Here is a 25,374-nt window from a genome sequence, read left to right on the forward strand (position 1 = left end):
GCCAACCTGTTTTCACTACTATCCATTTTAATATTATCTGGGATTAGAATTACAACTACTCTTTACAGTGTACTTTTCATATACATTTAACTGGACTCCATCTGGCTCATTCACTGATTTCTGTGCAGTATGTTCTTATTCTCTTTTTACAGACATATCAAAGCCCTCACTCCTTTAGTACATGGCGTACTGGTAGGCTGATGCACCCACATGAACGCTGTTCTTCCAGTGGGACTCACACATTGGCATGGCCGCCAGGAATGACATTACAAATGGAAAGACTTGGGCTTGACATGAATAAAAGTATCCTGTCATACCACAGATGAGATAATCTTTAGTGACATAACTGAAGATTACTTTCTAAAGTATCAAGACTAGTTTAATCTTAACCTTTCTGGTTACTGACTTTCAAGTACACCATCATGAAGTCCATACATATCTATAGTTTCAATTTTTAAACAGATTTCCGTAGGGTGTAAGCAAAAATGGTGGAAGGCCCAGAAAAACTTTGCTCTGGGACTTCAAAGCTCCTTTGGCTCATAAAGCAATGCTGATGTGCTACGTACATAGAACTGGTTTTCTGGGTTAGAGCAGGACCGGAAGGTCCTGAAAAGAATCCATCCAGAACTGAATGTTTTCTGCATTTTTTTCTTTGGCTCACAAAAAGTGACGTAGTTCTCTACAGAACTTGTGCAGAAGTTCAGTAACCCATTGTTTCAGGAACTACGAGAGAATATCCAACACCCCACTTTGGACAGTCATTTCAATGGCCATCAGGAGCTGCAGAGCATTTTGAAGGGCATCCCAGAGGGCCTTCTCCTAGCTGGATTTACAAGGAGCTCTGCTGATCCTTTGGATAATAAAAAGTCTGCACAGATTAATCAGGACAAACACTAGATTTCTTACCTGTTTATCACTTCTGTACATTTTCCATTCAGCAACTAAGTTACCTGTCCACATGTCTGGCACAGTCTCCGTTGTCTGTGCACTTGAAATGCACAGAACAGAGCCATCAAAATCAGGATGAAGGCAGAATCTGAATCAGATTTCACTACTGTAGTGGAAGTAATGCTTCTTGGAAGGTTACTCGTGATATATTTCAACTATCTTCAGCTAGTTGTTTAAGATGAAACTTTTGTTATGATTAGAAAAAAGTACATCCTTCTAGTTAAGCTTCTTGTTTTTGCTTCAAAAAGACACCTTGGGGCAAAGATCAAGATGACAAAGCTTAGCCCTAAATGTAAAGGTTTGAATGTAAAGGTCAGAAAAGTTTGAATACTTAAATGTAAGAGGTTAAAAAAGAAACTAGTATAACTCTTTAGTTATATTTGTTTTCAATACTAATCTTACCTATACATATGGAAAAGAGGGAGATATTATCAGTCCAAAAAGATTTTAAGCCACTTTCCCTGGCAATGAAGGGGATAACTCTAATGAAACAATTATTTGCATGCTAATATCAACAATAATGCCAGAAAAATTAATGCCACTGAGTGCAGAGGAATGTGCAAACCAAATGGGGGTCAGAATCAGGAGAACTGAAATGTGAATATTCAATTAACGATAATAGAAAAGATGTGGGACATGGTATGTAAATGAAGGCAGCCTGGGGCCAAATGTTCTCAATAGTGAAGCCAACAAGATATTAAAAACACCCCACATGACTGTGTTTTTCAGCTCATGAACAAATACATGGTGAAAATATGTTTATCTGTTCTAACAGTGAAAACAAACACTTTCCATAATGTATGTATTAAGAGGATGTATAATTTTCACAGCATTCATGGCTAGGAAAATGTGACTACATAAAATAAATGCCATGGAGGGGAGGGGGGAGAAGAAAAGAATGCTAAGGACAGACGCTTGAGCAGAAAAAACTTGCTAACCAGAGGTTTTTACATGGACCATGGCATCCCATGTCCCACATGCTGATTTCTTGAGCAGACCTGTTGCCAAGAAAAATTTTTCTTGGACTCTAGAATTTATAGGATGTGCTTGGCTTGCATCAAGAACACAGCAGTTTCTTCCTCACACAAACAACTCTATCTAGCTAGGCTGGATATAAACAGAAAGACTGCTTCACTAATTATTTATATAAAGACAAAGATAGCTCCATTCTGGAAGGTTCATAGGAACTTGATTTTTTTGTTTTTGGTCTTACTTTCTTTTTAACTTACAGGGCTGTCAGACTCAGCTGAAAAGCATCTAGACCTTCATCCACAGGAAGGTAATTTGCAAGTTTACTACTTTTATTCGTGTAGTTATATATTTTCTTGAGACTAATGATATTGCTTATATAATAGTAAGGTAATTATATAAAGCCAGGTCTTTATCTAGACAAGAAGCCTCTCTTCCTGCATGACCCCCTGGCTTTTGAGACTAGTTGTGTACATAAGGAGTACTCAAGAGTTACCAAGACTGAGCTCACTTTAAATGTTTACATTACAAGAAGAAGATTCTGACACGTCCTGGAAATGCACTACGCTGGCACACTCCAGCAAACACACCCCTGACTTTTTGAAGTTAATGTGACTACTTTTCAAGTGAAGTTCATTCATAAGTGTTTTCAGAATCAAGGCAATTGTTTTATAAAGTGTGCCCCAGCCCCTTTCCCCTTTTGTCCCCTCTTTTAGACCAAGGAGTTGAAATATTGAAACAGGTTTAGGGTGGTAAAAGCAAAATAATTTTCTGAGTACTACATATCATTTTCCTCATTCTCTCACTTGTGCAAGAAATACAGCTACTTTGGGCTGAAGTACAGCAAGTACTTAGCAGCTTACAGGAAAACAACAGTGAAAGGAGGTAAGAGAAGAAAGAATAATGCAGCCAGTTGAAAAACAAGCTGCATTTCAGACAGGCAGAGTACTGCTGAGGTGCAGTCAATTAGTTCCTTAAACTGAATCTTGCAAGTAGTCTTACTCTATTTTAAGCATATCTTAAGAGACTGTGGGATTGGGCCTCAGTTTAGACTCTAGGATTAGCATTCCTCTTGTGCAAAGTACCATGGAATTTTAATGAATACGAGTAGTGAGAATTTCTGCCGTCTCCCAGAGATTTGTTTATTTACTGATTTAGAGACATATTTAACATCTTACTTTAGTGGTGCATCTGCACCAGCGTGATATTGGGGCAGTGGTTAAAAACCGCACTCTGAGAAGGGAGTGGTGTCTGAATCATATATGCTCCTAGACACGCTCTCTGAAAAAACTGTTCACAGCTTAAACAATGATATATGAAAAGGTTTCAATAGACAAAGCTATGGTGTCAAGGAGTCTAGCCCCATTTGTTATGGGAGCTTTCTCCATTTAAATAAAAGATAAATTTAAGATAAGATTTGAGTTTCTATTGCAAACTTATGGCTATTTTAGCTTAGGACCAGGACATCTTTAGTACCTGATTAGCTTAGCACCTGGTTTGGTCCAATAAAGTTTTCGCACTGAAGTAATGCAAACAGGCCATTCATCCCAGGTCCTCAAAGGCAGCTGGGTATTTAACTCCATTTGATAGAACCTAGCAGTGACTTTTAAAGGTCTGTATTCTTAATTTTTCTTCTTCCCTTTAAATCTTTCTTCAGAGTCCCAGGGACCCACTAGCAACCCAAGTAAGGAGAATAAGATTAAGATCTTTCTGAGACCCTTTAATTTGGCTCATAATTAGCCAAAAAGCTTTGGTTAGCCTGAGAATCAAGACAAGTGGCCCAAGTATCTTGCTGTGTTCAAAACGTTGTACAAATCTGCTACACAGTATTAAGAAAACTGATCAAGAATACTGTTCTTAGCTTTGAGATGAGGTATTTTGATCTAATTAGTAGACAGTAGTAGTAGATAGCATCACAGTAGATACTTTGGGACAAAGTTTTAAACCTTTCATTAACATTTGCTTTCATGCAAAAAGTAAGTAACTGCATATATGATATCTGGTCATACAGTTTTGAAAATCTGGCCTGTATACTTTCTGTTAAACAGAACCAGATAATAACATGCAACATGATCATTTTTATTTCAAGAGTATGTAATGTTTTGGATGTTAATTGCTTCTTGAAATGAATATAAATTTTGACAAATACCAGGAAAGCCAACAACCTCAAATTAAAAAAAAAAAAAAAAAACCCAGACCTTCACCACAACCCACAAATCCTCCCAAAGCATTTTACATAGTTTCTGAAGTTTAACCACACTCTCAACAACCTTCTGGTTCAGTTTCTCAAACTACAAAAATTTGTGTCCATCACTTAATTTGCTTCACAATAGCACAGGTAAATGATTATTTCTTTGCTGAATTTTCATATTTTTAAAAAGATAAATGTTTTTGCTACAATTTAAGAGAGTCACTTTTTAAAAAATAAAAGTTTAAAAACTGCTGGAGCCGAGACAACATTTGGTGAAATCTGGCTAGATAATATATTCTCTCCATGATAAATTCCACAGAGTGAATATTCATAGCTGAAGTAGTGTTCCCTGAGATACAAAATTTTTAACAGAACTGAGATTGTGTTCTTAACAGCCTACATAAGAAGGGTTTTTTAAGCAGCTAATTACCTCTTAAGTAAATTAGTCTGCTTGTTCCCCTACTGACTCTACTCTCCCTAAAATGTATCAAGTTACTCTTGTATTATTTCCCAAACAATAAAACTATGAAAAATCAATAGCAAAGTTCGCATGAGCAAATGGTTATCTTCTGCATAGTTCACTGTACGTTGAGATAGTGATTTTATGAGTATGGGGCCTGATATTTTTCATAGAGGTGTTTCAGTTAGGGAAGTCAGTAGCAATAAAGCTATGGAAATGGTAGCAAAAAGTCAACTGCACATTTGAATACTTAATTTTGTGGCTATAAACAGCCACGTCACATCTCCAGCAACAACAATAGGATGGTTTTCAGCACTGCTCTACCAAGCAGGCATGTTTTCTATTTTCTTCTTGTATATACAATTAAAAGCATTCCCAGCAGAGAACTCTGCCTTGCGTTCACTTCTGAAACAGAACATGCGGAGAAATGGCTCTCAAAAGTCAAAATTCTGCCTTTACTTGGGCCAAACAATGAAAGAGTGGCTCAGCAGTATGCCATTACTTCTAAAGCTTCCATTAGAAGTTTGGATTCACTGACTAATTGTCAATACTTGCCCCCATGTGCAATTAGTAAGAACATTTCTGTTCTAAAGAAAAGTTGTTTTTCTTTTGCACAGAAAGGTGAATCTACCTTTAATCAGACAAGAGATAAAGAACTGCACATAGTAAGTATAGGCAGGTTACCATCTTGCTCTAGGATACCTACACCAGTGCCTGCATTCTTGTTGAGTAATAATGAGATACCATAACCAAACAGTAGAAGATGCATGTCAGATGGTTCTCCAATAACATTAGAAAAAAAGCAGCTGATGTATGGGATATTGAAGGCAGATTAAGTTGTTAATGTATATTAGTATATTCTTAATTTCCTTTTAATTGAAAAAGACATATTGACTTTAATTAGAACCATTTCACAGGAACTGTCAATTAGCACATGTCAAACTAGTTAATTCAGAACAGAATTCTTTTAATTAGGGTCTGCTTTCCTTTAACTGTGGGGCCAATGAAATCAGCCTTTCCTTATCAAGATTTTAAATGTCTCTAAGACATACAATACAAATGTAGTCTCTTATCTATTATTAGAAGCCCATATGGATAACATTAAAATGATGATGCTGGCATTGTTCATGCAGCACAAATCAGAGTTTCCTTTATGACTGCCTGAAAAAAAAAAAAGATGGCTTTGAAGAAAGACTATTTTAAATACACAGATTTATCCTACTTTAAAGAGACTACAAAATTTATGACATGCATGTTCACATTTAAAGTATTATTTAATACGTCTGCTCAAATAAATGGGCCTATTCAAACGTTTTGTGTGTTCTATCAGCCAAAGACACATAAAACATTTTCAAAGCATGCAGTAACGTTCTTCCCTTAAATGAACTGTAATCAAAAAGGGAAAACAGACTCAATGATTTTTTGGGGACAATATAAAACCAGCATTGTTAACTTTCATTGCATGTGAAGATTTAACACTGATTGCTAATCCAGTGGCTGCAAACACTAGTGAACTAATGTGATCTCAGTTACCAAACAGCATACAATCCTAGTCTTGACTTTCACATATATTTTATAAATATGTCTGAGTTTGCTGATGACCCTTGATTCATGACTTATGTAAGCCCCCCCCTTGGTTTCTGGGGTTTGCCATGTGCAACACCTGTAACACTGGTGATGTGTCTTCAGGAATAGGAGCAGCTGAGAAAAATATAACAAAAAATGTAAAAGAAATGAATACAAAATCTAGACTTGGTTTTATCATGAGGTTTAGCCACTGTTTTACTGACCTATATCAACAGAGGATTACAGAGATTAGTGAAAGGAATACTTAATAACTGAACTGTGGATTCCAAAGAGGATTATCTGGTAAGATATTTTATGTATCCTGATGCTTTGTTGAACATATTAGGGACCTGATTATGGGCCTGAGTAACTCAACAGTAAAAGAAGCATCGCTGCCCAAAATGGAGTATAATTGGAATTCATTAAAATTTAAAGTGTTCTAGAAGTATACTTCATCTAGGATCCTAACCAAACCCTTTCTTTTTCCAGGACAACATTTTGGTATGTGATTGGTAATACTATTGCAAGAACGCTGCGTGCTAAAATGTGTGTTAAGGCTTCTAAAAACCTTTGAGTAGTGGATGAACTTTAACTTAATGAACTATTGAACTGAAAAACTGTGTCCTGGAAGTTCTTTAGATCGTGCAAGAAGCTCTGCAGATCTGTCACTTCACTGCCCACCATGCTGTACAAAGTGTACCTTGAGTATAAATTAACAATTGTACTGCTACTTTTTATGCTACCTATTTACAATCACATTTTAGAATAAGACCCTTATATTTATTCATTAATCCTATTGTGGCCCACATTAAATCTCTACTTATCAGTTTAAATACTTACCATAATTTAGAATTACTTAAGCAGATCTAAGTCACTTTGACATTGAAGTGCATAACCCAACTTCTTTTACAATATGGCAGAAACAATGCTTTGGATTTTGATCATATTGCTCAACTGGTAGTATATTGTTTGCTTCAAAATGGCAAGTAGCCATAACCCTTCCTTTAATATCATCCCAACATCAGCTGCGCACAGGAATTATGGGTATGTTCACCACAGAAGTTATACAATATTAGGTGACTGCCTTTATGTTTATATACTATGTATTATGCTGAAATGCTCTTAACTGTAGGAAATTCCATGTTAGATTACAGTGAACTTTTCAGTTCCTGCAGTATCACAGTCAGGTGAGTAATAATTTATCTAATCCATATCTTACAGCTGGGACAACTGAGAAACAGTTGTATGGTGAGAAAATAACCTACTCAAGCCTTAAGCCATGCTGGTTAAAAACGGAATTCGAGCAGAAGCTCCTGATTCCCTTCTGCTGCATGTACCTCTCTGTAAATATACTAATAGCAGCTCGGTGCACCTCTCAGCACAGCCCACTATGTGCCGTATCCTTAAAGCAGCACAAGCAATTTTCTTCCTAATTAATACTAAGACGATTCATTGCTCAGCAGCAGCAGCACTAATATTTACACACTTATGGATCTCATGATTAAGTAGCAAGCTTTGACTTCAATTAAACCTGACAGGTTCTGATAGCAAAAAGTCATTACAGAACTGCAAAAGCACAGGTACTGTAGCAAGATCTTTACAATTATCTATATAATATCTTTCAGCCTCTGTTGGCTCCTTGATCTTCTGTGGCAGTCCCAACTTCTCCGTCAAGTTTAGTCTGTGAGAAGTTGAACTTTAAGGAATAACTATTTTAAAAAATATATGAGAATGCTACAATATACAATGGATTTCACCCAGTTTGACATTCATTCTGGAATGAGTACTTAATAAAGATTGCCCGTTTGAATCATGTACTGTTCATGTATTGTTCATGAATCAAACCAAGAGCCATTTAAAAATGACTAGCATTAGGGAAACTTAATAGCTTTTTAACAGATTATTTAAATGACTGTAGCTCTGATTTCCAGTCATTCTATCCAAACAGCTATGGCAGAACTACCCCTGAAAAGGGAGTAACTGTATGATTAAACTCTTTTGTTGTTGGATTTAAGAAATGTTTTATAAAAGAGAATTTCTCAATTATGTATTCATCTTTCAGAGCCTGGGCATGGAGAGTGTAACAATTTGATCAAACCCCGCTGAAAGAACTAATGGTTTGGGGGATTCATTCCATTTTTTCCAATCACAGCTAAGAAAGCATTTAAGTACATGCAGAACAGACAGTCTGTGCAGACTGACCAGTGTGTAAATCACTTCCTTGGTAGTTTCTGGTCTCTATAGTTTGGCCTGTCTAATACTTCTGCAGTGTGATGTGACAGCATTCAAGCAGTGCATTTGTGCATTTTTGTGGCCAAATTATTAACTCATCTAATTCCTTGTTTTTTACTTTGTTGGTAGTATACATCCAGATGTAATTCAAAACAGCAGATACTTTTATCTGTTTATGTGCTTGTTGGCTCCTTGACATGATATTGCCAATGGCTGAACTCTCAGTCCCTTGCTCCTTTTTCAGGAAGGGTTTTTAGCCGTGACAGTTGTGCTTGTGCTAAGCAATTATAGCAATCAGTTTACAGCATCCAAAAATGTAGCCCCCGCCCATTAAATTGGGAGAGTTTCTAATTCCAAGATGAGTCCTCCAGACCAGTGCTTTTAATTTACTGTCATTGTTTTAAAGCGTAAGCCAGTTTTTCTAGGGAATTATGGTCCTTTGAACAACTTGCTCTCAATTTCACAGGCTATTTCCAATAAACACCATGCATCTTTGTATTAATGATGAAAACTGCTTACACAGAAAAAATAATGCTAAGGTACCTAATATATACTGCTTACACAGAAAAAATAATGCTAAGGTACCTAATATATGTACAGTTATTTGTAATGCAATTTTGTAGCTGAAAACAAGGACAGTCAGCCTGCTACCCCATCTTGTCTAAGAAGTGATTGGTGGACCATCAGCAGTTCACTGATCATAGATTATGAGCTGCTATTCTAGTTCACACGGTATCTACAGGCATATTCCTCCAGGTCACATCGCCTCATGCTACATCAGTGTTAACTATTCCTTTATTAAATAATTCTCCAAGCATAACTAAAGCATTTGGGTTGTTAACATACATAATAAGTTACATTTAAGAAGGTTTCAAATCAGCACATTGTATTTTGTAGTGAAGTCATAAAAATATGCTAACATGATAAGATCTAATGAGGGAAATGTTGCATGCAGATGTCTGTTTGCCTATTATCCCATAAAATGACTGTATATTTTTATTTATATGAGTAATGTTAGACACAAACACGTTACCAAAAAAGCATTCATTTAGAAAGTGTATAAACACAATATGAGTCTAATAGAAGACACTGTTTTAAAACATGTTTCTAGTGTTTACAAAATGAAGAAAAATTAAAAAAATAATTGTTTCTAAGTACATCTTTTTTATCGCTCATGATGAGAAAGAAATATAGGTTCTCAGCTGGCGTATTATTTCTGATGTGGCTGCGAAGTGAAATTTGTGCTTCGCGTCATGTATCCTTTACATGATGCAAAGGAGTATAATTTTATTTTTGTTTTATTTGAAGGCTCTGTCTAGGCACATTGGCCACCAATTTCATTTTTATTGCAGTGCATGGATAGCAAAGTCACATATCCTTACGTTAATGCAAAGGGCATAAGAAAGGAAAGGGAAAGTATAATTTTTGTTGTTGCTGTTGTCATTTGAAATTTCCATAGTGTCTGTGCACATTGGGTACCATTTCATTTTTATTGCACTGCACTGATAGCAATGTCACATATCATTAAGTTAACACCAAGTTAGAAAAAAAAAAAAGAAAAACATTTTTTTTCCTGCTATTACCATTGTTTGAAATTTTTGTACTGTGTGAATATAATTTCTGTGGGGAGGTAGAAGCACTAAAATATCTAATATCCAAGGTAAAAAAAGGTGTATCTATTTAAGTTTTCGTATTGCTGTAGATGACAGTGACTAGAAATGTAATGCTACTCATTTCTTATCTGTGGGATAAAGTTTTTTCTAACATCTAGAAATGGTTAGTCTGGAAACATCTATCTTTCAGGAAAATTAGGATAATCCCACAACCTAATTTCCCCAAATCAGTAAATTTTATTAAAGGGCTTACCTCATACATCTTAGAATACCTTCTACGTCCATCTCACTGACCTTCAACCCCTGAAGAGAGAACGTGACCCACACTTTGGGATATGGAGGGTTAATAAGCAGTTGTGGTGGATCCACTCTTCATCATTGACATGTGTAAATGACTGCCACTAGGATGGACATAGTGCTCATCTAAATGGGGAGCACCATGCTGCTGTGTGGCTGCTCTGTTTTACGTGACAGGTCACAGTACAGGTCAGCACTAATAGCAGGAAGGATTACAGCCCTTGGGCTCCTTTGGGAAATTTGTGCCTAAGTATGGTGAATCTATTGCCAACGATTGTCTCAGTTTTGGAGGGCAAAAGAGGCCAACTTGTTTTATTTTATTTAATCTATTATTAACCATTCCCGTATCATGCCCAATACTGTCTCTTTATCCTTGACCTTTGGAGCAACTTTGTTGTTGTCCTGTAATTCAATGTCCCTTTTTAAAGAGTCACCTTTGGAAAGGCAGATACAGGGCTGCGAACAGGAGATGGCAAGCAGGACCTACATACAGCTACAGAATCTATAGTTGCTATAGACTCCTAGTTTGGATAGCCCCAGTGTATTTCAGCTGGGACCCCTGCTCTTCTCTACGTAGAATACCAGAAACAGGCTTCTGTAACTCATACTTGAATTAACGGCTCAAGATAGGCTGCTTCTAAGGAAGCCCTCTTTCCTTTGCATTGCGCTCGCAATGTTCTCACCTGGAGCTGACAAGGGAGTTCAGTCTATGGAGGATGGTGTCTGCCAGCGTATTCAAATGCTGTCACATCCCAGTCCTTTCTGTCACACAGTTATTTACAGGTAAACTCTTTTGGGGCATGTGGTTTGGACCCCACATGGACACAGATAAATCTGTGGCAAGTCCGAGCTGGTAATATGGAGACACTCTGGAGGCTCTGTTACTTGTAGTAGGATGGATAAACCAGTTTCCAGGCTGCTCTACCTTTGCCAAGGAGTGGGAAAAGGAAATATCTAGACTGAGATTTATGGCGCCACAACAATCAGTCTACAGGAACCAAGCTGAATTTTGAAAGACAAAGAGAACCTAGGTCAACACACACTTAATGAAAGCTGTATAACGTTAAACAATCACAGATGTATATAATAGATTTCACTGTGTCACAATAGGCTACATCATAATAAACCACCTGAACAAACAAATATATGACAGTTAGTATGGTTTACATTTTCAATGCATTTCCTCTTGCAAAGAGGTTTGCAAAAGCCTCTTCTTTACCCATTGCCACAGGCTACTTGTGTGCAACAGCAGCATTCTATCTTCAAAATGTCACATACAATGAAAGAGGAAATCATAAACGAAAGAGTGGTCAAAGGAATCCCATGAGTCTAGCCGTTTACACTGAATTTGAAGTGTTAGTACCTGTACTGCTGCTGCTGTTCCTTGGACGGTGTCCATGAAACAAACACTTTTCTGCAAATAACCCAGTGACAGCGAGGATTGCTTGTTCCACAAATGACAGTCACAGATGTTGAGTGCAACCTTTAACAGTGCTGGTGTCCTTTTCCTCCTCTACCTTGAGCAAGACAGAATAACAGTGAAATATTTTGTTAAAATAAGTTAAATTGTTAAAATGTGTTAAAAAAGCAGGATAATGCAGCAGTTTTGTAAGAAATGCTGGAACGGGACTATGCTGCTGAGCTCTCCATCTGGAAGGAAATCCAGAACCACCCTTTCCTAGCAAGCTGCAGGAAGAACAGGAGAGTGTGTGTTCGGGGGGTTGTAAAAGACAAATTTTAGCTTGTTTCTAAATGACTCCATATGTTTTTACTTGTGTTGTATACTTTCCTCTTGGCTATACTGGGACCTTCTGTTTTATACTGGCACGTCCCAGAACATTTTAAGTTATAAAAGACATACTTATCTCAGGGCTCCACAAAGCATGATTTCTTTTCCCCTAGATTTTTATGAAGCTCAGTGGGACTAATTCTCTACTGCTCTGCACCTTGTGTAGTCATTTATACTAATGCCAAGTGGGTGTAAAATGCTGGCTATGACATGCCTTCAAGCAATTGAGCTTGAGCTCTGGGATCACACACCAGAAAGTTGTGTCCAAATCTTACATCTTCAGTGTGTGTTAAGCCTGTCCAGATACTCCAGTTGTTAATAAGCCACTTTCCCTCCCCCTTTCATCTCCGTAGTAAAATGCTGACAAGTCTTTCTCACAGTACTTGAAAAGCAGGAGAGATCAGACACACACATATACACATACACATATATATGTATATATACGATTTCCCACTTTTCACATCATAGATATTAAATCTATAGTAAATCTGCATATATACATATATATGAAGTGTTTTAAAATGACAGGCTTTTAGCAAAAAATTAGTCTGAAATACTGTTATAGAACACAAACTCTTAGTGTGAAAACTGTGCTATCTGAAAACAGCCTGTGCCAGGTCTGAGCTACGGGGAGGAGAGGCAGGGGAGCTGGGGGAATTCTATGTGCAAGCCGTTTAATGCTCTGCCTGTGCCAGTCCCAAGCACCGGGCTGGATACCAGGGGATTCTTATTTGCAAGCAGTTTAACTGTTTGTCCAGAAGAAATGGCAATACACCATTTCTCAGCAATGGCAATTTATTGCTTTACTTGGATATGAGTCCTGGCAATTTTGGACATCCACAGGATACCATGCAGAGTACAAGGGCTCTAATCTTCAAGACTGGCCAACATTCCCAGAGCTCAAACCTCAGCTGCACATTTTAAAGGTCCAAGAGAGACCTGGGTGGGGCTGCAAGCAGTTCTGAGTTTGAGAGCAGGATAAGCTGTCCATGTTGACATAGCCATTACTCATTATAACCATGTTGACATAGAAATCACCAAAGTTCGGCTTTGGTAATTTCAAACCCACACTGCAGTGGCTGTATAATGCGAGGAACAATAGAGAAACAGACCCAGCATACAACACATTTTAATCAAACTCTTCATATGGTTTGATTTCTAAAGGATCTCTCCTCCGCCTATTGCCTGCATTTTAGTGGCAGTCACCACAAACATTGGCATGAGACTGACTTACAATGGAAAATATTAGAAGGAAAAGCAGGTTTTCTCAATATGTTGAATCCACTGCCAAAATCCCTTCGCAACCCACCTGCACTCTGAAAATTTACTCATCAGGGTAAGCAGAGTTAAATAACAAGGAATGGATTCTACCTGCTGTTCATATTTTTAAAATAAAGAAGAAAAAAAATCATTTTTATCATAATCAAACTCATATTGATAATATCAATTATCTTCTGTGCTAAAATTCCTCCATGTAAAGCTCTGGGATGAGTAAAACAGACGATGAAGAAACATGTCCTCAAATAAATTCTGAGTTTCTGTTAGAAATCTTATCCTTGGGGCCTTCCAACAATAAACGCTTTTGACCTGGTAGCAGCCCACATCTCTCATCTCAGGCATTCTTCAATGTATGAGCTTTGTTCTTACGCACATCTTGAATAATTTATTGGATAAACTTTAGAGCCAAAAATTCCTACTTCTTCTAATTTGATACAAGATCATTTATGGCTCTGGTAGCTGAGATACACACAGTCTAGTCTCATATCTTTGGAAAATTAAAAAAAAGTAACTGACTTATGGTAACCAAGAATTGGTTTTGCCCCATTCTTTATGAATAGGATAAATTAGGTACTGATAGCTTGTAAACATTAGCATACTTTGGCAAAGCCAATTTAGTATGAAGCATAGTGTGGAATAGTAACTGTCCTGATAGTAATACCAGGAAAAGACAGCATTTTTTCTGAGGGCTGTATTTACCACAGGCAAACCTTGCTACCCCTGTTCATTCCTTGCTCAGGCAAAACTGCGTTCCACGGGAATTTTGCCTGAACTGGAGAAATCAGGATTTGGCTGTATGTAGTGAGTTAATTTCCTCCCTCCATGAAGTCATGCTCTGATTAAAAAAGAAGTAATTATAATTTTTCAGCAAATTAACTCTAAGTTTATTAAAACCATTCAGTCTGATAATCTTTATTGTCAAGTTGTATTTAATACTTATTATGAGATTAAACTACTAAAGTATCTGTAGGTCTAGGAAATATCTTCAAACCTCAGTTATAAAAGAACTGTATTAAAGCAAACATTCAGATTAATTGATAATGGAACTGTGTACTGTCTGACAGCAAAGAAGGAATCTCAGAATAAATCTATTAGCACTGGGTGGAATCTTGAGGTCATTCCCTACTCTCTGCAATCACTTTCCTGAATGCTTATACATGTAAGAACTGACTAAAAATGAATTAAGAACTTCAAGATTTAATCTGACTTTATTAAAGTTTCTGCTGAGTGTTTACTGCGTCTGAACAGCTTATGTAAATATTGTAAGCTGTTGCATAGCATGCAATTACTGTGCAATAGATGAGGTTATAGGCTAGTTAAAAGTACGTGCCTTGATTATAAAATAAAAAGAACCATTGCAACATTCTGCATAATTTCAAAAGGTATGTGAAAATAAATTTATCAAAATATAATATAGCATCTTAATGTTTACAACAAAATATTAAAATCTTAGATATAAAATAATTAACAAGTACTTTTAAAACAGATCATTTCCCTCTACATTTGAATACATTTAATAAACAAAACTACATAATAAACCAAGAGGCTGCTAGCATGTTCTACAGAAGACTTGTTATGTTTAGTGAAAAAATATGAAGAAACGTGCTAGGACCTCTTTGCAAACCTCTTCTAATATAAAAGTAGTACTAGCACATTTGGTCAGTCATGAAGGATAGCACAATACGGTTTGGTATAAATACAAAAAAAAAAGTTAGACTGGGCCGGAAATTCAACAGAAAAGGCCTTGCCCATCTCCTCATAGAGATATTTTTCCAGACCTTCAGTACAACAGTTGCATTTTTTTTCAGGTTTTTATGTAATTATGGGTAATATTTAAATTTCCTTTTATTGATAAGTATCAGAGATATTGAAATGGTGTTTGATAGTCTGCAGAGGTTCTGTCATTTTCCTGGCATATGAAAGGGATGAAAAGAAAATTATTTGGAAGCAAAATGATTACTTCTCTGCCCTACATAGATCTTTATATTCATCATAGCAACTGATATCATGTCATGCCATGTCATCAGGTAATTTTGTGTATTATCCAACAGCCATTCTATTTGGCTCAAGGATGCATTCCAGAGATTGGCTGAGAAGGAGAAAAAAGTTCACTGAACCAAGTGTTTCTCCCTTTCTCTCAAAATATTAGTATCGGAGCATTTATCATAGGACACTGCATTCAGTTATGGAGAATTCCTTTCTGCAGAACATGAGGGACTTGCAGATTTCAGGGTGACTGTTTCTTGTAAACTGAAACACTGCTCATGGATTACATTGTATGACTGTCCATCCCTACATCTATGCCACATACGGGAAGTTAATGTGGAAAAAAATCCCACCATTTTCTCCTCACTTTTCAAAGTTAGAGAGTAATTTCCTACTTCATAATATGTTATGCAACATAAAGAAATATATAATCTCAACTTCTGCCTTTCCCATGTGGATTTTCTCACCCTTGCTGATTGTGGTGCTGATATTTGAGAGGCACGTGCGCATGCATGCACATTCTGCAAATAACTGTTAACAGGTGCTTTTGTGGACCTAACTGGAGTGGTTTAAAAACTACAGCCCTCAGATGTTCATTCCTGATCCTCAGGTAGAAGTTACTTCCCCTTGATAACAGATTTTGTAAAAGTTCCTAGTCTGTTTAAGCACCAGATAACCCAGCTTAATCTAAAGAACCTGGACAGGAGGTTAAGATCCACTGGTTTGGTTATCACCAAACAGACTGAGATTGTCTCCAGTTTTTTAGAAATATCTGAGAAGCAATTACTTCTATATTGGATTTCCTAATCACAATGGACCTCTCCATGAATTCAATTTGTTCATAACCTTTTGTCATATACTATAAAAAATCTTCACGTATTTCATACACTCACACACAATTATATAAACAATTTATATAAATATTTACTTTATAAAAATACAAAGTACACATAAAGTGCCACATAAAATACCCATTTATTAGCAAATGGTTAACTGCCTGTGCCAATCAATGCCTGGACTGTATGGTTACCTGTCGAGTTTGCTATGCCACTGCAGGAAGTGGAAAGCAGTAGCAAGGAAAACATCGACCAATTGACAGTGTGGCTGGTTCAGCAGAGGTTCCACCAGAGATGAAGGAAAGGAACAGTGGAGTTCCGGGAGTCCAAAAGGCCTCTATGATTTTCTGGAGCAGACTATAAAGTCTGGAAAGGCAAAAAAATAAGGCGTTTTTTATTTCTGAAAATTGTTCTCTGTAGATTTGTTTAGTATTTTTTGTTTGCACACATGATTAGCATAATAATAACAATAACAATAAACAAAAGAATGTGACAGAATTCCAAAATGCTGAACCGGAAAACACTTATGGGAGGGAAGAATTGTTCTTCCCTCAGCTTTATACTTTTTTTTTGGGATATTCTCATCAGAAAGTTTCAAAAAGCACTAAAAACCAGACATCGCCTATGAATTAAAGATGGAATACCATCTTGGCTTTCTAATGTTCTTCCAAATTCTTCTTTATGGTTTAAAACCTCAAAAAGATATTTTGTCTGACCAGTTCCATGCTTTCTTTTCCTAATAATATCATTAAAAGCCCTGATGACATTCAGGGTAGAACAATAACTGAACATGGTAGACACAGGAAGGCACTGTAATTTATTATCTATTTCAACGTTAACATAACTTCTTACAATAGATTCAGGAAAAAGAAAAGGATTAAATTAATGGCCTATTTCATTTCGATTTTTGTTCAAAATAAAAACGTAATTGATTTTCTGCCTTCCAAGTATAATGATGCTGATTTGCATTATGAAATAAAAAATGAATTATTAGGCAATAGGAACTATTCCCACTGATGAGAAGGTCCATAGTTTTTTCCTCAGCTTTGTTTGATATGCAGTATCTTCTACAAGAAACTGCTTTTTTTCCTTCTACAAGAAACTGATTTTTACCATGAGATCATACAGGGCCAGATAATGCCTAGACCTAACAGAGCCATATGAAAAAGTTGGAAGCCACAGAAATTCTTTGCATCTTATATAGCTTTGGCTTAGATGACCAGGATCTCAACCCTGGAAAGCATGAGAAAAAGGGGCAGAGAGCAGGCAGACTCCTTCCCAGACACCAGACAGAAAATCTGACTGATAAAAGGATTTTGCAACCTGATTGACCACTGCAACTGGGAAAGCCAACACACCACTGCTTTCCTCAGGGCGGTGCATCTATTCTTTCTTACTACCATGGGCAGTATATAACTAGCATACATTATCCCAAAGGAAAAATAACGGTAGTGAAACCAAACCAAACCATTATTTTCACTCTTACATATTTAGAAATACATCAAATAGATTGTAACACCTTAAAAATGGACATTTTAAAAACAATTACCAACACATTCATCTATTTTAATTAAAAAATACCAAACTTTCCGGTAACATATGCACTACCAGGTGCAGACACTGGTGCAGGTTTAGTATTATCCTCAATAAGCCAAATATTACCACTGAGTCATGGCAACCTGAGGAGAAATCTCATCTGTATGTAATGTTGCAAGTCACTGTGGATGAGTTGAAGGTGAAAAGAAAAACTTTCTAGGACTATTAATCAAAACGTGGTTTAGTTTAAGGGTGGCATTTTATTGATGTCTATTTAGTTGAGGAGTATATTATCCAGTAGTGATTAAACCATTTGCAGCAACGATTAGCTAACATTAAGTTATTACAGTTAGAGGAAATGATGGCAGTACAAAGTATTCTCTTACATAAATAACAAAATATAAGGTATATGAGTGTAAATAGTGAAACAGAAAAAAAGTATGCAATCACAGAATCACACAATGGTTGAGGTTGGAAGGAACCTCTGGAGATCATCTAGTCCAGCCTCCCTGCTGAAGCAGGGTCACCTGCAACAGGTTGCCCAGGACCCTGAGCAGATGGCTTTTGAATATCTCTAAGGATGGAGACTTCGCAATCTTTCTGGGCAACCTGTTCCAGTTGAACAATACACTTGAAACCATTAAAAGGTTCTAAAACTGATTTATCTGTGATCACCTAATCTTATTTGGGTCTACCTCTCCTCTAAGCTTTCATTTTTTTTGCCAAATGAAAGACAATCATTAGGACTAAGCTGATTCCTAACTCCTATGACTTCATGTTTTATCTAAAGCACTTGGAAACAATCCTGTCTCAGCTTTATTTATTTTGATTTGGATTTAGGTAAAATATAAACTTAAGAAGGGACCTCAAGAACTCAGAAAAACTTTAGAGTTGAAATTCTGACAGGTAACATAAACTAGAACATATACTATGACAGGCAAAGAACAGTCAAGAATAAAAGATCAAAGAAGCTACGAGAAATAAAAATAGCCAGAGATTTCTAGAAAAGAAATCATAATTTTAAATTAGTTAAGAATGCAAGGGGTATATGTGTAGACAGTACATATGCCATTTAGAATGCCAAAGACAGAGGACAACCAAGTAGAATGGTGAATTAACGGAGGACATACATACCTAAATTTCTTTATTCCTTCCTTTCTTCACTTCACTTCACTTCACTTCACTTCACTTCACTTCACTTCACTTCACCTGTCAAAGAAGGGCTGTTTTTTACCATACATTTCAGTGGAGTTTTAGTTAGTTAATGGGGATTCCACAAATCAGTCTAAGAGATAGCTGTAGAAATCAGATTTCAGATAATATTTCTAGACGTTACTATTCTCTTTTTCATATTCTCATCCCATTATCTCAGTTTACTATCTTACAGTGGTTGTCATTAAAGATTCAGCATTAACCCCAGTTACCACACCAGTGTTTGAAATACTGAGCCCATTTTTTCTGATAGGATAGCGACACCAGGGTAGGTATTTTAATGGCAAACTCTCTCATTATTTTTTTCCCCATGATTACTGTTTAAAGCCTTCAAATATTTATAGAGTTTTATCATGTCTCCTCATGGTCAACACTTACCAACAGTTAGAACATAATCTTTTCCAGCCAATCAGCTTCCCCAGGCTCTTAATGCATTTTTGTTTCTATATTCTATTCCAAGGTCACTTTTCACAGGAAATAAAAATGTGGTCTTAACAGGCTGATGTATGGCATAAAAACAATGGAGCATTTTGAGGGATTCAGTTATAGCAAATTGCCAGGACTGAATAATCTCCCTCCAGAATTCTGAAGGTAAAAATTAAGTACAATATGTATTGATAGGGATAAATATTGTCTTTTTAAGATAATAACGGTAATAACAATATATAACCCTCCCCCCCACAGTCCCCTCCTTCTTACTGATTGGAAAGGCATTAAGCTCTGGTTCTGCTTTCCTGATTTGTTCTGCAGGAGCAGACTCTAGAGCCTACAAGCAGGGTAGTAATGCTGATGAAGATCTGTGCAAGATCTGTTTGCAAAGAGCAGCTAAGTAGCTTGTGCTACAAATTTTACGGAATCTCATATTTAAAAATGTAACAATAACTAAATTGGACCAGCAATGAGATAAGGTTTTTGGGTGTTTTAAACCTGTGATACAGGCACTACTGTCATACCATCATACTAACCACATGCTGTTGGCTACAGGAGCACATCTAGGTATGTTTGAGAAGGATACCGTGAACATAGGTTTAACTTATTGTGTCAGATTGCAAAACAAGCACTTAGGCCTCGGTCTGAGGTGACTGACATCAGTGGAAACACTTGCACTTGGCTTTAGACTCTGCTTTAATGCAGAGTCTGTAAAAGGTAAAGCTAGGTCAGTGGGGGTAGGCAAAAAACCAAAGGGCATGTCCTCAGTTATACTCAGACCCACGATATAAAAAATAAAAGGGAACACGATTAGACAAAAATAAAGGATTGTTCTCCTATCTGGCTTGAAATCAAACTGTGCAATCTACTGCCATTCACTCAGATATTTGGACTAGATTTTTTTTAAAGGGTTGGATTAGTACATTATTAGTATTCATTATAAGTATTCTCATATAAACAGACAAATATGTGACTATTTAGGGTGAATGCTCTTTTTCAGCTTCAAAATTCTGCAACTTAGAGCGAAGTTTGGCTATCTAAAAGTAATCAAACCGAATGCTTTATGCTGTACAGTAACCTTTTTGCCTGAAGAGGTCAGGAAGGAAATATTTTCCCACACTAATGGGTAACCTCAGTTTCATTTTTCAGTGGCTGACATGTTCTTGAGGTACTTGCTTGTTACCACTGGAGACAGAACGTGCCATTATCTAGTCCTTTGTGGCAAAGCTGTTACCACTCCAGTTAGGAGAAAATATTTAACATTCAAGAAAACATTTAATAGTTGCTCCCTTTGCTTCTCAAGGTATAAGTTAATCATCTGTCTTTCTACTGTCCTCTGACTTTTTGTCTAGCTCAGTTACACTTTCAGTCATTCAAATCTAATTTTAAAGATATGCTGTAAATCTTTAAATCTGGGCTTTATTTATTAAAAAACAAACAAACACAAAGCTAACATATAGCATTCAATAACTGTGATTCTCCTATATGCGTAGGTACAAAATTCCATGAATACACCTCTGCCTAATGAGAAAGCACAGATGTTCTGACAAGCAAGAACAACAAATAAAAAAAAGTTGCTATTCTGTCAAATACTGTGTGCGTATCAGGGATCTAGAATACAAAGCAGACTTAACAGCAATCACATTTTGAGTAGAATTCACTTGAATGTAACACCTTCTCCCTCTAAGGTTTTGAATGTGGTATCTTAAAGTAAGATCACACAAATTACTCATTCTGGGAACAAAGGCTCTTTTTTGAAAGCTGTCAGCTTGCTGACAGTTATGATGAGCATTTACTTCAGGCTTGTAAAACATATTAATCAAACTTGTTCCTATAGCTTCAGTCCAAGGAGGGTTACTGTTTCTTTTAGAGAAATGTTTTACATAAGTGAAGAGCTCTGAATACGTATATGCCTTGAATGCAAACCACCATCTATGCCATTCATTTATTCATAATGAATAAATAGTAGTCTGCACCAGGCTTAAGGAAGACTGAAGCAGTATACGGAAATCTGTTTATTAGGAGACTATCTGCAGAAGACCTATGCACCATTCATTGAACCTTGAAAAACATTTGAAAATACGGGTTGCATTTGCAAACTTCAATGTATGACATGGAGAGCTGGCAAGCTGCCTGGTTTGTACTTAAAGGATTGTCATTCTGGGAAAAATAAATTTCTCTAACTAGACAAAAGTCAATGTTTTCATGTTTTACTGCAATCAAACTGATATGGCTGACAATTTAATGTCTCAACACTTAAAATATCTGTGGATAATCAGTTACCTCAATCAATCATAACTACAAGATTTCTCTATTTTCAAAGCCTGTATACATATGACTGAGATATTTAACAGTTTAGAGAGAAACCTCCCCATCCTTAATCCTTCATGATTTCTCTTGAGCCATGCAGTTATTTTTTGCAAATGCATGATTTGAAAAGTGCCGAAAAAAAATTCCAACCCTGCACTGCAATCAGATTTTGAAACCTTTGTGTTAATGTCCTGTTTTATTTAATTTTATGTATATTTTATAGTCTGCTTGCCTGTCAAAACGATGTGGAAATGTGCCGGCATTCCAGCTGAAGACATCATTATGAGTGAGAAAATGCTCAAGGCTTTTTCAAAGTGGGTGCTGAAACATACATTTCTCTTCTCTGACTCCAGGGGATGCTACCAGCTGCCCCAGTGGACAGGTATCGTGAGGTCAAAGGCTAGCGGTGCCCTGCACCTTTACGATTTGACTGTGAGCAAAGTAGATAGGTAGTTTCTCAAAACTAATAATAAAAATAGCAACAATGATGAGAAGAAGAAGAAGCTGACAACAAAAATGAAAAGGAACCTGCAAGAAGTGAATTCTGGGTAGCACAACACTTGGCAGAGCTGATTTTAATATCTGACAGGTTGAGTTCACTAATCTTTGCTATTCACATTGACGTGAAACTTCATACGGTTTTAGAGATTTGTATCTATTAAGACATGCAGCAGTGTTCCTACAACATGAGAACAAGTTTGTTAGCGCCTACCATTCTTCTTCAGTGATAAAAATTGATATGAACTGTTTTAAATGCCTGGCAGATAATTACTCTGAACACTCAATAAGGAAAGCTACACCTTTAGAGCCTGCTTTATCTTTAAAAAAAAGAAACCCAAAACACCAACAAGAAAAAACAACATTCTTCTCCTCCTCTGCCCCCCACTCCCCTCCCCTTTGGTTCTTTGATTACTTGGAGCCTTGTAATCAAACTAAGCTTAGTTTCAGGACCCTTGGGGCAGTATCTCTTAGTTCCCTGTCAGGCTGCGTTGCAAAACAATCAATCTTGCTCTTGCACTCACTTGGCGGAAGTGCCACGACACGAAGAGTGCAATGCTTTGCTCTTGCTGTGAAGCTTCGATGGCAAAAGTTTTTATCAGAAGCCGACTGTATTTAGGGTTATGAATATGCAATGACTCTCATTAGTATTGAAGCACAGGAGCATGGGCTGACATCCCCCGCCACTTTTAGCTGCTGCAAAATCGTCTAATGAATTGTCTTGCTCTTTCACTCACACAGGCTTTTCTGTTATGGCTCCCAGTTCCAAGGGGAGTTGCCCAGTTTGAGAATACTATTGACTGCAGAAATTAATTGCCAAGAACTGCTCTTGATTTTGTTAAACAATGTTGAGACAGTGTTTAAATTGTCAAAACAGAAAACCATTAAACTCTACAGGAGATGAAATCATCACGAGTGAAAAGAACCTGTATGTCTATATACCACGCGTAACAATTCACAGGCACATAGGGGTACTGTAGATATGCATATAGCCTTCTAATCATACATACACATATGGACAAATATACATGTACATATCAGTGAAATCAGGTCTCAGAAATCTGACTTTCTGTTGATTTATCTATTATTCTTCCAACTAGAACAAACAGGGACAACAGAAAGTTCTCCAAATGAACAGGACTGCAGTACAATGCTATTTGATCAACCCTTTAATATTCTTTCTTTTTCCTCTGGGACCCTGCCAAACATTTTGCAGTTCACACATCTGCAATCTTTCATGAATAAGTTACTGATGAGGATGTTTCCAACAAATGATTAAGGTATCTGGCTTGATTTGTAGTACTTGAGGAGATGTGAAAGCATTCAGAAAGAAGTGGAAATGACCCTTTTTCCCAAATGGTTAAATTAAGTATTTTTTTTCTATTCACCTGAAATTTCTTCTGACATAAAAGGAGCTTTTGTGACTCTCTGCAGATTGTGAAGGATAGAGTGAATTGAAATGGATAATATATTCTAAGAGGCATAAGTAGCATTCTGAAAGGTGTGCACATACTGCAAATAATAAAGAATATGAGGTCTTCCCACGAAGTTGTCAGCCCCACACAATTCTTAATCCATTTAATCAGTAATGGAAATGGTCCCAGTGCAAGGAGGAGGATCTGTTTAATTTTGACTGCGATTTTTGGCACTGTTACTCTAATGTGAGCTTAGCTTACCTCTTGACCCAACCCCAGGAGTGCTTGTTCTCATCAGCTGGAGAAAAAAATAAACACAAAGAACATCTACATGTTGGGAGTACCAAATACAAGTGCAGCTTAAAGTAAATGCAGTTCTGACAAAAGTGGCTCAAGTATCATATATCAAACACTTGTTACCTCTCTTGGCCTTAGTGATTGCACGTGACTAAGAAAGAGTGAGTGATAAAATCTGAAGAAAGATGAAACCAATCTGGACCTTTTTAAAGACCATCAATCATTCTGCGCAGCCATGATATTATTAGTTCCAGTAAGCCTTGTTCTCCCATTTTATGGACATCATAAACCCCCCACCCCTAGACCAATGCTACCATGGGAAATCATTTTTATGGGCAGCATCTTAGTGTGGACCAATCAGATCTAATCACATAACAAGCTACTGAATTATTCAACGTTCTCCCCAATTTTGCATTCTTCCTGCACTTTGCTGTCACTGCAGGGTTTTAAAAGTCTGTGTTTTTACAATATTTATTAAGAAGATAACCACACACAGGAATTTTGCTTTCTCAATATTTTTCAATGATCATTTATTCCTTTAGAATGTTACAGTATAGACATTACTATATAGAGAATATTCCTTCTAAAAAGAATAGCAATCCACAATGTGGCACTCAGCTCTAAACTCTTCCAGCTTTTAAAATACTGAATATCAGGATAACAATAGTGAAACGATTGTGTTCAAACATAAAATATTCACATTTACTGAGCAAACTGTAACCAGCATGTCTCTTAGCTGTTGCTATGAATACAGGGCTCACATTGTATATGAAAATATTTCAGTTTTAATTGCAAATCTGTGCAGAGATGATTTGGGGTCTGTAATTAGCACATAAATTCCAGACTTTGTGACTGCTATGAAAACACACATTATTTATGGAACGATTATCTAAATATAATTCAGTGTTTTTTGCTTTCAACAACTACTGTATAAGTCTGATTTAATAAAATGAGAAAAAATTCCCTTCTCTTACACTTCGGTTTACATTATGAAGCATTCATTCCTGTGCACTGCCATTCCCCACTCCACCTGCAGTGGACTTTGCTTTCAGTGACTCTATGCTTCCCTCACACCTTGGGGAGGTTTCTTCACAACCATAAAGTGCCAGGCACTTAATTTGTTTAAAATGAAAGCTTGGATTATGCAAATAGCTCTGAACTGAATGAACTGAGTGTGTTTATGTGACCTCCATCCTCATGCTTTTCATCCAGGCTAGAAGTGGGAATAGATAGGAGCCCTGCCTGAGCTGGTTTTAAGCCACTGTATGCAGATTTCTAGTTATCTGGACAGAGTTACTAGAAGGACAAAGTGGTGTCTTGTTCCCACCCACTTACTGCGAACTGCAGGCTCAGCCACTTATAACTCTCGTCGGTTGTAACTGGCAGAAAACATCATCTTTTCTGTTGGAATTCTTCCTTACGGGCAATCCCATGTATTTTCAACATTAGTTGTTCACACAGTCCTTTCAGCAGCAATAATTTTTGGGACTCTCTAGCATCCTAGGGTTTAAA

At 36.8% G+C, this 25,374-nt stretch overlaps 1 long non-coding RNA gene across 3 annotated transcripts in view; it reads left to right on the forward strand.

Moving 5' to 3' along the window:
* LOC112992013 (uncharacterized) overlaps positions 1–25,374 on the forward strand; it is a 63,839-nt gene that overhangs the window by 15,201 nt on the left and 23,264 nt on the right. The window contains exons 3-4 of one of the 3 annotated variants that reach the window (XR_003261428.2): positions 2,180–2,227; positions 21,876–22,034. This is a non-coding gene — a long non-coding RNA (uncharacterized LOC112992013). Of the gene's footprint in view, positions 1–2,179; positions 2,228–21,875; positions 24,838–25,374 lie in introns of those variants that run through there. The other 2 variants (XR_003261423.2, XR_003261425.2) reach the window with 2 other exon arrangements.

This window comes from Dromaius novaehollandiae, chromosome Z (genome assembly GCF_036370855.1).
Source record: "Dromaius novaehollandiae isolate bDroNov1 chromosome Z, bDroNov1.hap1, whole genome shotgun sequence".
Classification (NCBI taxonomy): domain Eukaryota; kingdom Metazoa; phylum Chordata; class Aves; order Casuariiformes; family Dromaiidae; genus Dromaius; species Dromaius novaehollandiae.